The sequence below is a fragment of the Macrosteles quadrilineatus genome, unplaced genomic scaffold (genome assembly GCF_028750875.1).
Source record: "Macrosteles quadrilineatus isolate MER2022 unplaced genomic scaffold, UCM_ALF_1.0 Scaffold_5__1_contigs__length_97177068, whole genome shotgun sequence".
Taxonomy (NCBI): Eukaryota; Metazoa; Arthropoda; class Insecta; order Hemiptera; family Cicadellidae; genus Macrosteles; species Macrosteles quadrilineatus.
In genome coordinates, this window is record NW_026542598.1 from 3603660 (window position 1) to 3618846 (window position 15187).

General features: G+C 37.1%; 1 protein-coding gene across 5 annotated transcripts in view; it reads left to right on the top strand.

Annotated features, from left to right (window-relative positions):
• Positions 1–15187, top strand: part of LOC128996031 (uncharacterized) — a 107999-nt gene that overhangs the window by 24064 nt on the left and 68748 nt on the right. The gene's annotated exons all lie outside the window — the stretch shown is intronic.

Here is a 15187-nt window from a genome sequence, read left to right on the forward strand (position 1 = left end):
TGGGCCGTCGAGAGCTGGTAGGGGTAGGAGGAGCATTGGTTGACTGGGCCTGATTGGATGGTGTCCTCCTGACCGACAACCAGCCTGATGAAGAAGAAGAAGCTTGATTTTCTGCCAGGATCCTCTGCATCCAGGCAGGGAGAACTCGTCGGTTCTCGTCAACCGGTTCGCTAGCTTGGGAGGTCGATGGAGTCGGGGCAGGGTTTGCAGTTTGCTGCCTGGCTCTTGAGGGTAGCCGAAGACCCATAAAACTCCTGCGGAACCGAGCTCTCAGGTGGTCGGGGAGATTCTCGATGGCTGTAATAAAGTCCTCCATTGCAGCATCGCAGGCCTGGGGGTTACCCTGAAAATTATAATAGTGCTCTTGAAAATACCTATACATGAATCTCTTTGAAGTGTTAAAAATCCTAGTTGTGACTCAACCCAAATTCATACATTATGTTTAAAGAAGGAGAAATATTGAATAATTATTATCATAGTAAATATCATTTTTGTAAAAATATAACTATTGCTAGTCCATTGAAGCAATATCTTGATAAACCATAGTTAAATATTTTTTGAATAAATACATACTCATTATTTGGATAAATATAGTCAGTTTGATAATATAAATCAATACTCTATGTAAAATAAATTGCATTATTATTATTATTAAATACATACGCTCGAGGCTGGACCTCGAAAGTGAGGCATGAGCCTATCTAGGCTTTGACGAACTCTCGTCCAAGCCTGATGATACTCGACATCTATTGAGTCTAGCGTCTCAGTCAACAACAGAGTTCGGCGTGCCTTAATTAGCATCTGCTGTGTAACATCCCTCTCCTCCCTTTCTATGTCAGTTGTATCATCTTCTTCGCTGGAGATCTCCTCGACCATGTCAAGGTTCTCTTCTGGTGCGAAGAGATCCCTGTCGTCTGAGGACTGCTGAGGAGCAGGAGGCTACATAAAAATAGTCAAAAATAATGTTTGTAATATAGATCTGATTTAAAAAGAATTTCTTTATAAAATTTAACTTATGTTTTTTGATAGCTTTTAGATTTTTAGTAAAGAGTAAACCCATTTATATGTGAACGTACTAGTGATTATGTTATAATAAAAATTAAAAAAAATATAAAAAAAAACAGGTTATGGTTAATGGAGAATCTTTAATAGTGAATAGTGTATATTTATAACATTGTTAATAACTTGTTGCAAAGGTTAATTTATAAGCGTATTAGGAGAATTATTAAACAGGTAGTTTTTAAAATATTGTAAAATCACATACCTGATTCGGGGGTCGGATAGCGACACAGCAGGTCACTATGAAGAGCATGTAGAAGAGCACAGCTGTAGAAGTTAGCTTGGTCATGTTGAAGCGACTGAGGCTTGCAACGATTGCGGGCGTATTAAATAGCGCTGGCTTCTTAACGTCAAGGCTCTACAAGGTCAGGCGTGTCCCGCCATTCTGAGACAAGGCATAGTTATTATGTAAGGGGCCTCACTTATAGAGATAGCTAGCAAAAGACAAAACGCTATCTCCTATTTATATTTTTGACCCAAGTTTCCACACCACCCATGAGGTAGGGTCATGGCGCGTTCTTTTTTTGTTTACCCAGAGGCTTCCCCTGGAGGCCTAACCCTCTGGAGTCAAGAGGGACTAACATATGCTTTGACCAACCCTAGTTACATTAATATTACCACAACCCCCAGAGTTAAATTACATTAAGTAGTTTTCAGTTGTAAAAATGCTGTGTAAATGTTTGTTCATACTCACACACACCCATACTAGAGTTGTCACAAAGAAAACACATTTCACGGTTTTACAGGGGCTTATTCCCAACTTTGTTTCCTGTCAAAGTTAACCTAAAACGGATGACTTCACCTTTTTTTTTTGTAACACATTAAACCAGGGGGAACATATCACGTTTTATGCTTTTTACGGCAACCCTGTGAGTAATAGTGTTGGTTTGGTCTGAGGAAAACATATTACGTTTTATGCTTTTTAAGGCAACCTCTCCGTATAGGATTTTACAACTGTTGACAGGATGACAGACTCTTTGGTTTTTAAAACTCACACACAAACACACACACACACACACACAACTCACACAGCAATTTTACATCTGAAAAGTATATTTACATCAATAGAAATCATATTTACAATAGAGCTAATCTAACTTTTTTTTTTACTTTTTATTTTTCTTAGTAATAACGAGAACGTATTCATCGTTGTTTCCATGAACCTTTTTCAATTCAGAAATGAAACTAACGTGATCACAAAGAAATTTCCCACTTACTACCTGGTACAAAGCAATGTTAGTCCAATCGACTTTATCTGCAAAATCATGAATAAATGATTCGGATAGGGTTTGATTTTCACTGATAATGGACCAACATTCGGCAGAGAAATACGATGCAAACTCTCTGAGAATTTTCTCATCGATTTGGCATCTTTTTAAAAGTATGTGCCAGTTAATTCTGTGAAAATACATTCTAAGCAATTCAATATCAAAATTATAATGAGTTGACAGTAAATCCCAGTTGAGAAATCCGGCAAATCTCATTATAATTTTATCATTTAAAACACCTACCGGCTCTTTTGGTTCGGAGGAGAGAATATCCCAAGCGTTTGTGTCCATCTTGTTTGGTGGCTGATGAAATAATGAATTTAGTTTTCGAATTTTAATTTGTAAAATGTTTTGGCACTGCGCAGAGCACATTTACCCCCACCATTGTGCTGAGGTAAAAGACAAATCATCTGTAAGTTTGAAGAAGAAGAATTCGTATACGATTCTTCGATAGCTTCAACATTGACATGAAACTCTTTAAGAAACTTAACTTTTTCGCTACCTTTGGTGTAAAGTGTAGCAAATGGTTTACAAAGAGTTCGGATTAACTCTTCATCGTATGGTATACCTTGAGTATCCCATTTTATGAAGTGAAAATGCCTCGTTAACCACCTGGCTGATCGCAACATTTTATTATTTAAAAATGATTCGTTAAAAGGAGCATCAAAAACTAAATGTGTGTGAAAATGTTTACTCACTATAGCAAACTCTTTGATTATAAAACGATTTTGATTATCTTTGAACCCGTGAAATTCAACTATTGCTGACAGTCCCTTAGTTTTATTATCGTCCTCGCCCTTCTCCTGCTTTTGTTGCTGCTGCTGCTCTACTGATCCCATATTAACCATTTCTTGAAAAACAAAACTTCGTCAACTAATTTATTTACAAAATGTGTAGGCAAACCCGCGGGTGGAATAGCGTCGTCCTCCTCCTGTGAGATCAAAACGCGGTCTATGAACATTCGAATCAGTTCTTCGTTGGTAAATAGCTCGACAAGGTATTTTTTGATTTCGTGGAGACTGCGCACGAACTGATCCCACTCATCACGGTTTAAGAGAATCACTCGTTCTTTGTCGTGAATGGATACATAGAGATTACCAAACACCTTTCTTACTTTCAATGTGTATCCCCCTTCATTAGTCGTGACACTGTAACCTTTTTTAGTTTCATCAGTCAAAGAGGATGTTATTTCATCAAAATGAACGGCTAAATCGTTAAAAGCACTATAGGGCCAAAAGATGTAGCTTTTCCCGGTTTTAAATAATACTCCTACAGTACGCATTAAACTTTCAAAATATCCGACTACTATGAATTTAGAACAGTCCTTGTCCAAATAGAAAATACTTTTTAAAAATATCTCTCTTATAGTGCTACGAGGAAGGGGCACCTTTGTGTTCTTCCTTCTGGGTTTTTTCGCGGTCATTACCTCGATCTGACCCGTGGTCTCCTCCACCTCCTCCTGCTCCGCCGGCTGTTGTGTTGAAAGAATAGTTGCTTTCTCGAACTCCATGGCTCACAGACTGATCCTCGAATGAATTTATTTTTACAATTATACAATTCCTACATATGTACCCCCACCCCTATTGTCTATTCGTTGTGATCATCATCATCATCATCATATTCACAATCATCGTCATCATCTTCATCATCTATTGCAGACATAGACCCGTCACTATCGGTAAACTGCAAAGACTCGGTATCCGAACAACTATCACTTTTGTACCAATCATTTTCCGATCCCCTGTTGATATTTTGACTAAAGATAGAGTACCGATTTACCAAATGGTACTTTAAACACCCGTACTTGTAAACGTTGAGTGGTGACTTTTTACTAGTATCCGTGTACATCACACGCTTCGGGTTATATGGTATTTCAGCTGTATAACTACTGTAAAATCTCAAACCGATTCCTTTATATTCAAACATTTCATTTACAATATTTTCCAACTCCTTTTCAGTGTACTCTTGTTTTAGTTGAGAGCGTGTAATGAATTCGATTGTTAAAAAATGAACATCTGACAAGTCGATAAAGTTTACAGGTTCTCTTCCGTTAATTTTATGTTTTTTTATCAAAACCATGTCCTCGTCAAAAAGATTTAGATTTATAAACGCGAGCTTGTCATGTTTTTCAATATTTTCACTTACCTCTGGATTTCCTTCCTGCGCGATCTTTTGGTCTTCAACACTCTTTGGCGTCTCCATGGCGACTGAATCGAAACAACACGTCTTTTTCACTTTGATTCACCATCGAGTGTATTTCGTCGAGTATTTGCAAAGCGCGACAGCGGTACATACCTGCTAAGCAGCATTTACAAGTATCTACTACATCAATTCCGGTTTCGTTTGTTTGTACACTTTCAACGCATTCTTTGTAATGTGAAAACTCGTCAGGCCCGGCGGTGTCCACTCTTTCTGTTAGATTGTGACGAGCAATATGATCGTCGAGACGATTTAAAAATTTCAACACTTTAAGTCTCTTTCTTAAAAGTTCCTCGTTCTCGACCGTCATAAATGCCGGATGGTTTTCTATATCTCGTTTGGCGTCCATGTCTCTGATGTAATTTTGCAAAATTATCCCGTCAAGATCAGAGGTCTGCGAGCGATTAATATTTTCAGCTCAGTTTCCTCAATTACAAGGCGACAGCACAAGGTGATCACGTGTCTGTGTGGCGCGCCTAGACCTTGGCCGGCCTTCGAACCCGGACCTCGGCCCTCGACCTCGGCCTTCGACCCCGGACCCGGATAACCAGTTGGCCTTGGGCGGCGTCTCAGACGGAGATCTTTCGCACGTCGCCGGTTAGTGGCGTGTAAGTGTAATGGCAATCGTGAATGATGAGGCAATATCCCCAAGTGTTGGCGGGAAACTTTTTGTTAGTTTGAATGTCCAACTTCACTTCGACAGGGCCTGTCTTCATTGAATCGTTTTGTTTCGAACAATCGATTATGTAAATGGGACATTTTGTTGTATAATCTGTAAAGTTTAATATCGGTGAGCCTACTCTACCGTAATAAGAACTTTGAAAATTTGCGTAAGCGTCGTAAAACAACGCCGTATTTGAGAGTAGAGCGTCATAAGGGTAGTATATCGAATTTAGGTACACTTTTATATCTTTTACGTCACAAGAATCGAATTGTGACATATCCTTGGTGATGTCGTTTTTCCTACCTGTTTGAAAGCCGACAATTATGTACCTCGGTTTTTCCAACTGGTTGGTCGTACGGATAGGCCAGGAAAAGGAATCACTGGTCGTAGGTAAATTCGCATACTCATGCATTTCCCACTGTCTGAACGGTATGTGAATGTGTGGGTCTTTCTCGATGTACTTATAAAGTCTGAGTTTTGCCGAATCGTTTACCATCACATGAGGCACACGCCAGTATATCTTTACGATTTCCAATTTTAAAGTACCAGCTTCAGACGTACTAACGGCGTTCAGGTCGGTCGAGGACCTCAATAAAATAAGTTCTTGTTTACTATTGACGATTACCTTTCTATAATCCTCTGCGAATCCTAAAAGAAGTCTAAGCGGTATGGAGTATATAAAGTCTTTAACATTCACTGTCTCACCAGGCCCGAACCAACAGGCGTTCTGTAACACGTTTTTTTCTTCTTCCCGGATGGAAACCAAATTTTTCAAAGTCGTTGTGATTCCCACATTTCTAGTCCTATCGATTTCTTTACCACAGATCTCATAACGAACCTCGTCAAACAAAAATGCGATACCGTTGTTTACTAAATTAACATCTAATGCTGTCGCTCCTGTTGTTTTAGTTGCCTCTACTTTACCGTGAATGACAACGTAACTATCAAACGGCAAGGTAAGAATATCCTGTTGTAAGATCGGTATTCTGACTTCGTCGTTGTTTCTATAGCTACACGAGACGTATGGTTGATGATTATGATACTCCATACTAGTGACAGAGTCATCGTACATAGCAGCGTTTTCTATCGCTAGCATTGCCATTTTTTACTACTTTAAAACCGAGAGAACGTAGAAAACGTATATTTTTACAACTTAACTGGTCAGTCTTTCTTGATGAACTGACTTTTTGTGTAGTAGTTATTTCTCTAAATAGTATTCCCATCTCTACGTCTGAGATGGAGTCTTACACATATAGGCTCTCCACGAAAATTAACCAAATTACCGTCCTGGTCTCTTAAAGATACAGACAAGTTGTTTATCGTTTGAGCGATGACAGGCAAGTAAATCACATTCTTTGGAATCTCAATTATTTTATACCCTGGAGGTTCTGCAGGATAAAACTGGTGTATGACATGGCCTTCTATACCGTTTAAAAACGAGCCTCGACTGATATTACACTCAACACGTATGGAATTCACTTTAATTATATTAATTGGCAGGTCTGATGTGTGAAGTGTTGCGGCTTCGTATACACCTGGCTTGAAACCTAACACCTGTGCCAAACTGTCTTTTTCCGAAAAGTTAACTTTTTCACTACAACACAATTCTGCTTGTAGAGTGTTATTGTTTGCTTTTAATGAGAAGGTAATATTTTCACCTAATTTAGATTTTATATATTTTTCTATGTCCTCGATCTCATAGCTTCCCTCGGGAATAACGACCTTTTTGTTTTCACCATAGTAAAACTTGTCATTGATATTTGTTTCAATGTTGGGAATTGAGTTGTAAGTTGTTAAATCGACCAGACCAAGCTCCCAATCCCCGGTACTTACATCTATTGGATATGCTAGTTCATGTGACAAAACGCTAGATGTTCCCGTGAGACAAAACATTACTAGAAAGAAACCTTAAGCACAAGTGTCCGCAAATAACTGAATCGTAATTTTGTTCTCTTTTGTAATTATAGTAAATTGTGCAATTCCCAAAATACCTCAAGAGCTCTGGTGGTGGTTTCAAACTACCAAAACTGTCATAATAATACACTCTGTTGTCTAATTTTCTAAAACATACCCAATGAGTGCCACCACCGCTTCCAGAATCCAGGTTTACTATTACTGATTCATATTTTTTGGGGTTTGAAGGTAGCATATCTCTCATGTACACTCCTCTAAAGTTTGGTATTTTAAGTAATTTTGCATATTTCTCCAACTCGTAGTTTGTTAGTTTGGTAGTGTTTCACCGGGATTTTGATGTTTTTTTTTTCCTTGTAGTGCGTTTCTTTTTCTTGCCCGATCCTTGAACCTTTCTGTACGGTCTCAAGTATAACCCTTTACCTTTACTACTCTTGCGTTTTGGGGCTCGTTTCTTCTTGCGTCCTCCGCCGAACTTTGTTTTGGCTTTCATGGCTGTTGTAACTGTCCAGGCAGCTGCTTTTTCCACTAAAGACGAATCTGGGGCCTTGAATCTCTGCCAAGCCCGTTCAGCCAATTCTTGATCCGCACGTCTCCTGTTCTCTGAATCCTTATATCTAGAGTAGGCTATGTCGTGCACCTTACAAGCCTGATCTAATTTATTTATTCCTGGGTCCCCTCTGGCCAACCTTTTGGCTAGTTTAGTTCCAGGTCCACAATATTGATATCCTCCCGGTATATGAAGTTCGATGGGTAATAAGTCGATAGCTTTATTAAGAACCGAAGAAACTATACCTCTTCCTTGAACGGTTGTTTGTTTACATCTGAATCTCTTAGTTTTGGATTCTGACATTTTAAGTTGTTCACTTTCTTTAAGTAGAAGGTCTATTCAGTTCCTCGTCGATGAAAAGATCGTAGCTATTGGGTGGGAGAGGATGGACTTCTTCTTCTGCTCCACTCTTTTTTGCTACTGAATGATCGGCAAACAAAACTTCCCAATTTATGAAATCTTTTTCACCTCCTATCGGTATTGTAGCAGACCTACCGGTTTCCTTTTTATTTATATAATTATACAATAACACTCCGAATTTTCTCAAGTTTTTATCATGGTAGTCTTTATTACTAGCTATTAAGCCCTCACATTTTGCAAGTCTTTCTTTAAATAATCTCAGATCCTCACGAAGTATTTCTAAGCTAGCAGTTAATGCTGAATGTTCCTTTAAACAAATGTTTTCTACAAAACGTTTTGTTGCAGCATCTCTTGGATGTCTAGGAACGGCTAAGTTATTTATTTGTTTTTTACCAGCGTCAAAGTCAGAGTCCTCACCCTGTGTCAAACACATTCGTTTTAAAGTCTGTAGATTAATAGCATCTTTTCCCTCAAGAGCATCATCTACATTTCTCATCCTTTTAGACCCCAAATTAAAACCTCCACTCTCCAGTGGGATCAGTCTTGAATCCACATATAATTTGGACACCGCATCAAGTGATTCTACAGCCTCCCCAATGTTAGTTAGGCGCTTGCTCTTTATATCGTAGTGCCCATCAGCTGTCATATCAAATCCATCGCCTTTAGGTCCTTTGACATTTTTTTCTGAGGACTTTGAGCTGCGTCCAAACTTGTCAATCGTCATTTTAACAATGCCTTGAATCTACTATTACCAAAACCCTTTATAAAGCCGGCCTCTTTCAACTCTTCCACAATACTAATAATTTCATTCGCATGCACTTTGTTTCCAGTTTCTGTGGACATAGCTATGTGTTCAAATCGCTCCACCAACTCGTTTGGATCGTCCCAATATAACACATCGTGGTGTTTTGTATTCTTCCACGCCATACCTTTACCACGACTGGGAAATAGTTTTTGGATAATTCTGATATATTTTTGCCCTCTACTTGATTTAATTTTACCGTTATGCCTGAAACCGTCTCTATGAGCATTTGTATCAAATAGTATACTTTTGTATTTATTTAAATCTTCATTCGTGTATGTATTACTATCTGGTAGTCTTTTGAAAAGTAATTCATAAAGACCTTCAGATGCCCCATAGTTTATACCACCTATTTTTATATTTCCCTCACTATCAAAATCTAATTCTTTTCCACCTACCATCAACTTTTCACCATCTAAAAACTGAGGTCCATAAACATAGTCTATGGTCTTTTTATTTCCACCAGCATCTCTTAGATACATATCCATATAATGCTGTGTAATGGGATTCTTAAAGTATGTCTCAATAAACTGAGTTGTTGACGCTTGTTGTTGAGGTGTGGACACTAGTGCTGACAAATCTTTACCTTTAGGTGTTGACATGGTGTCGGGGGAGAACCTTTCAGTCTCCTCCTCCTCGTCGTCATCAGTAGAATAATAATTTAACGATTGTCCTTTGTCGTCGTCGTACACATGTTCCTCCTTAATAGTTGGTTGCTCCGTTTTTATATCGGTGACGTTTTGTGGTGTTTTTCTTAGCTCTTGTATGATCGGTTTGTATTGCTTTTCAAGTAATATATCACTTTCTTCAGCTCCTTCTTTGAACATCTTATACTTGTGTTTAATAGCTTTACGCAACTCAATAAGTTTGGCAGTAAGTTGTTTACTCTTAGGTTCCATAGTGAAAACTAAAAGTTTGAGTTTTACTTTGAGAATTTAAGGTAATTCCACCTGTCTAAAGAACATTGCACGCTTTTTGTGTTTTCGTATGAAATGTATTACATCTATTAAGGAGATTCCATAACTAAAGTCCAGTCCGTTATAATAATTCTGTACTCTAGAATCAAAACGTGGTATCACATACGGTCGTATAAGACTTTTAAATATAAATGTCCTTTTCCAATCATCTCTCCACTGAGGGATTTCTGATACTATGTACACATCTTTTTCTACTGCTGTCGTCATGAACCTCTTGAGCGTATCAATTGGTCTGTGTTTGTTAATGTTCTGTAATAAAAATGAGTTCAAGAGCCAAAACTCGCATGGATTTGCCCCTGTAAACCTTTTCCACTGTTCGAGTAATTTTGAATTTGTTACAGAATACACACAATTATTCAAACTGATTCCGAATTTTTCACAATTTAAGGCAACTGTAGGTAAAGCTTCTCTTAAGAAATCTACAGTATACAACCCTTGACAGAGATTATTAACACCACTGAATGGTTTACCCCTAGGTTGAGGAGGAATGCCGTCTGGGACAACATCATAGGCAACATTATAACTTATATTTATATAACACTTTAAAGACATAGCGGTTTGATAAATCTTTAAAGGTGACCTTATCGGTATTGTTCTTTCTGTCAAAACTATACATCTACTAGCATTCGGTATCAAACATCCATATTCTAACATTCTAAACACGACTTGTGAAAAATTAACGCTTCCATGTAGATCTCGCAGGGGTAGGGTCGGTCCAAATATATCAGGAAAAGGTCTGAACCTAGAAATGAGGTTTTGCGGGTTTCTTACCGTACAGTTGTTCATATCTTCATGATACATCACTAGTTCCAATGGAACATTCTTCTTTTGACAACGGTATACAAAGTTTAACCAAGCATCCCTATTATAAGTCCTCTCACTTGCTGAGATCATAAGAAGTATTACAGGTGGTATAATTGTTGAGCTTTTAGGTCTTTTATGTCTCCAACATCTCTTGTTAAACTGAAAACCATGTGGAGGGCTTCTACTACAATAGTTGCCACAAAATTTACCTTTATCTTTGTAATAAAATGTACATAAATTTGATTTAACATTATGAAGCTTTACATCGAAACCCTTTATATCATTGTAAGTATAAATGCGCACCATTAGAAAGCCGTTATAAAACTACTAAGACCAATCCTGTATCGTCCATTATATTGATCCTGACTTTTGTCAATGACTAAAAACCCATATTTGTCTTCCCATGCCTTTGCACACAGCTCTTTGAATTTTTCAAAAGACATGTCAGTAGTCACATGATCACCATACACATGTCTCAAATTCATTTCATCTTGTTTAAACAGTATGAGAAAATTACAATTGTCTCTAATGAGCTGTTTTGGTATAGCACTGTATGTTTGTCCTAAATAAAATGTATCAATGTCATTATGCCTACCCATGGTAAAGTAGCTACGAATGTTATTATGTTTTTCACAAGATATATCATCAAATATCATGATAGAATCCGGCTCAGCCTCATTCGGGGGAATGACTAAACTGTTATCGTCGTAAGCAAAATAACCAATTTCCTTAGGCATAGCTTTCTTTAAAAACTCATATTTTGGTTGATATAGAGATTTTGAAAAAACATAAATGTTTTTAAACCTAACACCGTTTTTATCAAAAATTAAATTAAATAGAATATTTGTTTTCCCTGAAGAGCTAGGTCCACAAATTATACAACGAATAGAGTTTGGTAATAAATCCCCATGTTTGTTCCTCTTTACACATCCTGTACCGATAAACTGGTCAAAGTTCTGCACGGTTAAATGAACATTCTGTTTCTTAAGCCGCATACTGACTGATTACTCAAATGTGCTGACAGTATGATAAATACTTGATAAGGATTTGCTATTTCTTAAAATAACAACAGATCACAGTCGCAGGTCATCAGAATGAACCCAACTATCACTATTTTTATCGTGCCCTGCCCAACGAACTAAGAGCTTATTACCCTTTCGTTTCAAAATCTTTTCCACTAAATATACATCTCCAGTCTTGGACTTACTAATTTCCTCTGTATAAAACCCACCTTTTAATATTTCTCCTTTATGATCTTGAAGAATATAAGTGATTGGTCTAGTTGGTTTGACAGCATGTATTCTAAATATCTCGTTTGTCCAATTTGGTAAATATCCTTTTTTAAACATTCTTTTCGCCTTACTAATTCTAACACTGTCCCCTACTTTAAATTTGTATACCTTTTTTGGATTTGCTGCTTCATTTATTCTGTTTAATATTTGTTTTTCATGTTTTTTCTTCACTTCTTTTGGCTTCATACCAATGGTCCGATGTTTTGTATTATTATAGGAACTAGTAATATGATCTAATATGCTTACCCATTCATAACTTCCTCTTGCTGTAAATAACTTGTACATTTTTGACTTTAAAGTTCGATTTAACCTTTCAACAATACTAGCTTTTAATTCAGAGTATGTATGATAATGATTAATTTTATACATATTCATAAGTTTATTTACATGTTTATTAAACCACTCTGTACCTTGGTCTGTTTGAAAGTTTTTCATTTTATTTTTAGCTAAAATTGGTTCTAAAGCTTTAGCCACCTCTATACCAGATTTACTTTTTAGTGGTATTGCAAAAGCAAACTTGGAAAAACAATTGATCATAGTCATTATATACTTATAGCCTTTGTTAATTTTAGAATATGGTTGCATTTCCACTAAATCTGCTTGATATAAATCGTTGAGGCCCTTAAGAGTAACTTTACGTCTGAGGTAATTTTTTCTAGCAGGCCTATGTAGTTCATCAGCAATTGCCAGTCTAGCTTCCATTGTGGAAATGACCATATTATTCTGTATTACATAATTTATGTATCATATCTAATTCAGTGATTCTCATAATGTAGATAAAACTCATACTTGCAAGAAATAATATTAGTATAAAAATCTTTTCTATTGAATCATTAATATTACAGAATATCATTTTAAAACACTTAACACTGTCCTAACATGTAATTACACTCACCAAAATCTCTAAAGATACTAAATAATAATTTTGTTTACCTATATTTGACTACAATAACTATTTTTACATTACATTGTCCACTTGCATCTTAAAACATGACCGTTGAAAATGAATGATAAATTTGTGTGTTCTCATGCCCCGCTTATGGAGTCTTACATTGTTTTTTGTATCCATATGGTAAAGTGTCATGATCACCATCGTGTTTTCTCTTAGGACCTGTTATTTTGAAATCCTTTTTCTCCACAATTGTTACCACATCTCTACTCTCTGTTCTTCTAATTCTACTTTCTATAATTGGTACTGATTCACTGGTTTCACTTAAAATCATAGCTTTTAGGGATGAAAAGTTCAATTTTCTACTAGCAGACAAATTTAGGGTGATACCTTTGATTTTGCAAACTTCTCTATACTCATTTGTTACTGGGGAATAAACAACATATCCATAGGTTTTGGGACCACCAGAACAAAACTCCACAATAAATGAGCCTGGTCCATAATCTTTAGCTAACTCATCAGTCATGTCCCCTAAGTAGTCTCCAACAGGTATTTTATATAATCCTGGTCTATAGACGTAGATAACCGAGTCTGTATCATAATAGCACACTTGGTTTCCTAGTTTCTCAAGGTGTTCATATAGTTTTAGTCTGGCTTGACTTGTAGTGAAAGCTGCTAAGACCACATTGACAGTTCTTAAGCATTCGCCAACTTCTTCTAAATGCTGCCAATTTACAACGACAACTTCTTCATTGATCTCTTTAATTCTGTTTACCTGGTCTACTGGACTAACTAGGAGGTTGAACAATTCCTTAGGATCCCTAGTCACTAACGTTTTGGTCTGGTTTTGCCTCTGTCCAAACTTGCCCCAAAATGAGTTGAGCATAAGTTTGGAAAGCGAGCGCATCCCTTCATTTTTCTCGATTTTGTCAGAATCTAATGAAATTCCTTCATGGTCAAAGTAGTCTTTTATGTATCGTTGTTTTTCCTCTTCTGTTTTACACCAGTCGGGATAACCTGAAGCTTCTTGCTTGGTTTTTAAAAACTTGTCGATGAATTCTGTAAATAAACCTCCATTTTCAAAAGTAGCCATTTCATATTGCCACAACTCATATCGCTCTAGAATTACGTAGCCTTTCTCTACAGCTTTTCTTATTTCCATCATAGTCCATGTTCCTACCAAAGCTCTCTCTTCCACTCCATGGTGACACTCTCCAGAAGATGACAAGTTCTCTCCACACACACGACACAAGACAAACATTAATTTATCATTCATTTTCACCGGTAATACAGGATGATAAAGATTTGTAGGGGGTAGAATTTTACATTTAAGAAGTCCTTCAGCTTCCATTCCTCTCTTTAGACATTCTTCATCACCAACAAATATCGTAGGATGTCCTACAGGAAACATACCGTATTTGCAGACCCAAGGATAGAGAGAACAAATGTCTACGTAGAATATCTGTTCTCCTTCTTCCTTCTTACACTTATAGTATGTCTTTGAGTTTCCGGTTCGGCCCCCATAAAAAGCATCCCTCGGGTTTAGTGGGATTGTGTTTAGAATCGGGATATTGTTAAGATATTGCAATTTATTTCTCTTCTTCAAATCATCAAATTCACACTCCCACATATCTATTACATCAAACTGCTGTCGTATCCTTCCTGTTCTTTCTATGGTTCTTTCGTACCGCAAGTGTAAACTGTCTGATAGATCATCTTGAAGAGGTTCTTCTCTTTTATATGGAAAACATTTCGGACATCCATGGAAATAGCAACCATAAAATTCATAAACTATTTCTCCATCAAACCCGTCAACCTTTCCAATGCCTGGAATTTTAAATTCTCGGCTGTTGCCAGCATGTTGAATCCTCACATTTCTTTTGTCCTCTTCCAAGGCCAACCACTGTAGAGCCTTTGCAGATTGGTTATCGGCAAGACGATAACCACCTATAGGAATAATACCTATGGTGTCTGGCTTGAGGAAGTTTCTTCTAAATGCTAAGTTGCAAGCACTTGCTATAGTTACTGCTTCCAAAAATGGATCTACGTTACATTCTTTTAAAAACATCGTCCTAAATTTAATACAGGCTTGAGCCAGGATGTCCACGTCTGAAATGCAATATTCTAGGATTTCTTTTTGAAAATCAAAGGTGTAGTTATTTACAACCTGCTCATTATGCCATTCTATAAACTTTTCATACCCTTTTGTAAACATAGAGTCTGGACAGTAATAATTTTTGTCAGGGATAGGTCCGACATAGTTTTGGTGGCTCAAAGTATTGAAAAGATGTGGGAAGTATCCCTTCTTTTTTTCAGGGCCAAGATCGAATGATTTTGGGAGGTTTGCTAATGCCATAGGAAAATAGTTAATAGAGTCAATAAATCTTACATTATCAACTTCCATTAGGATGA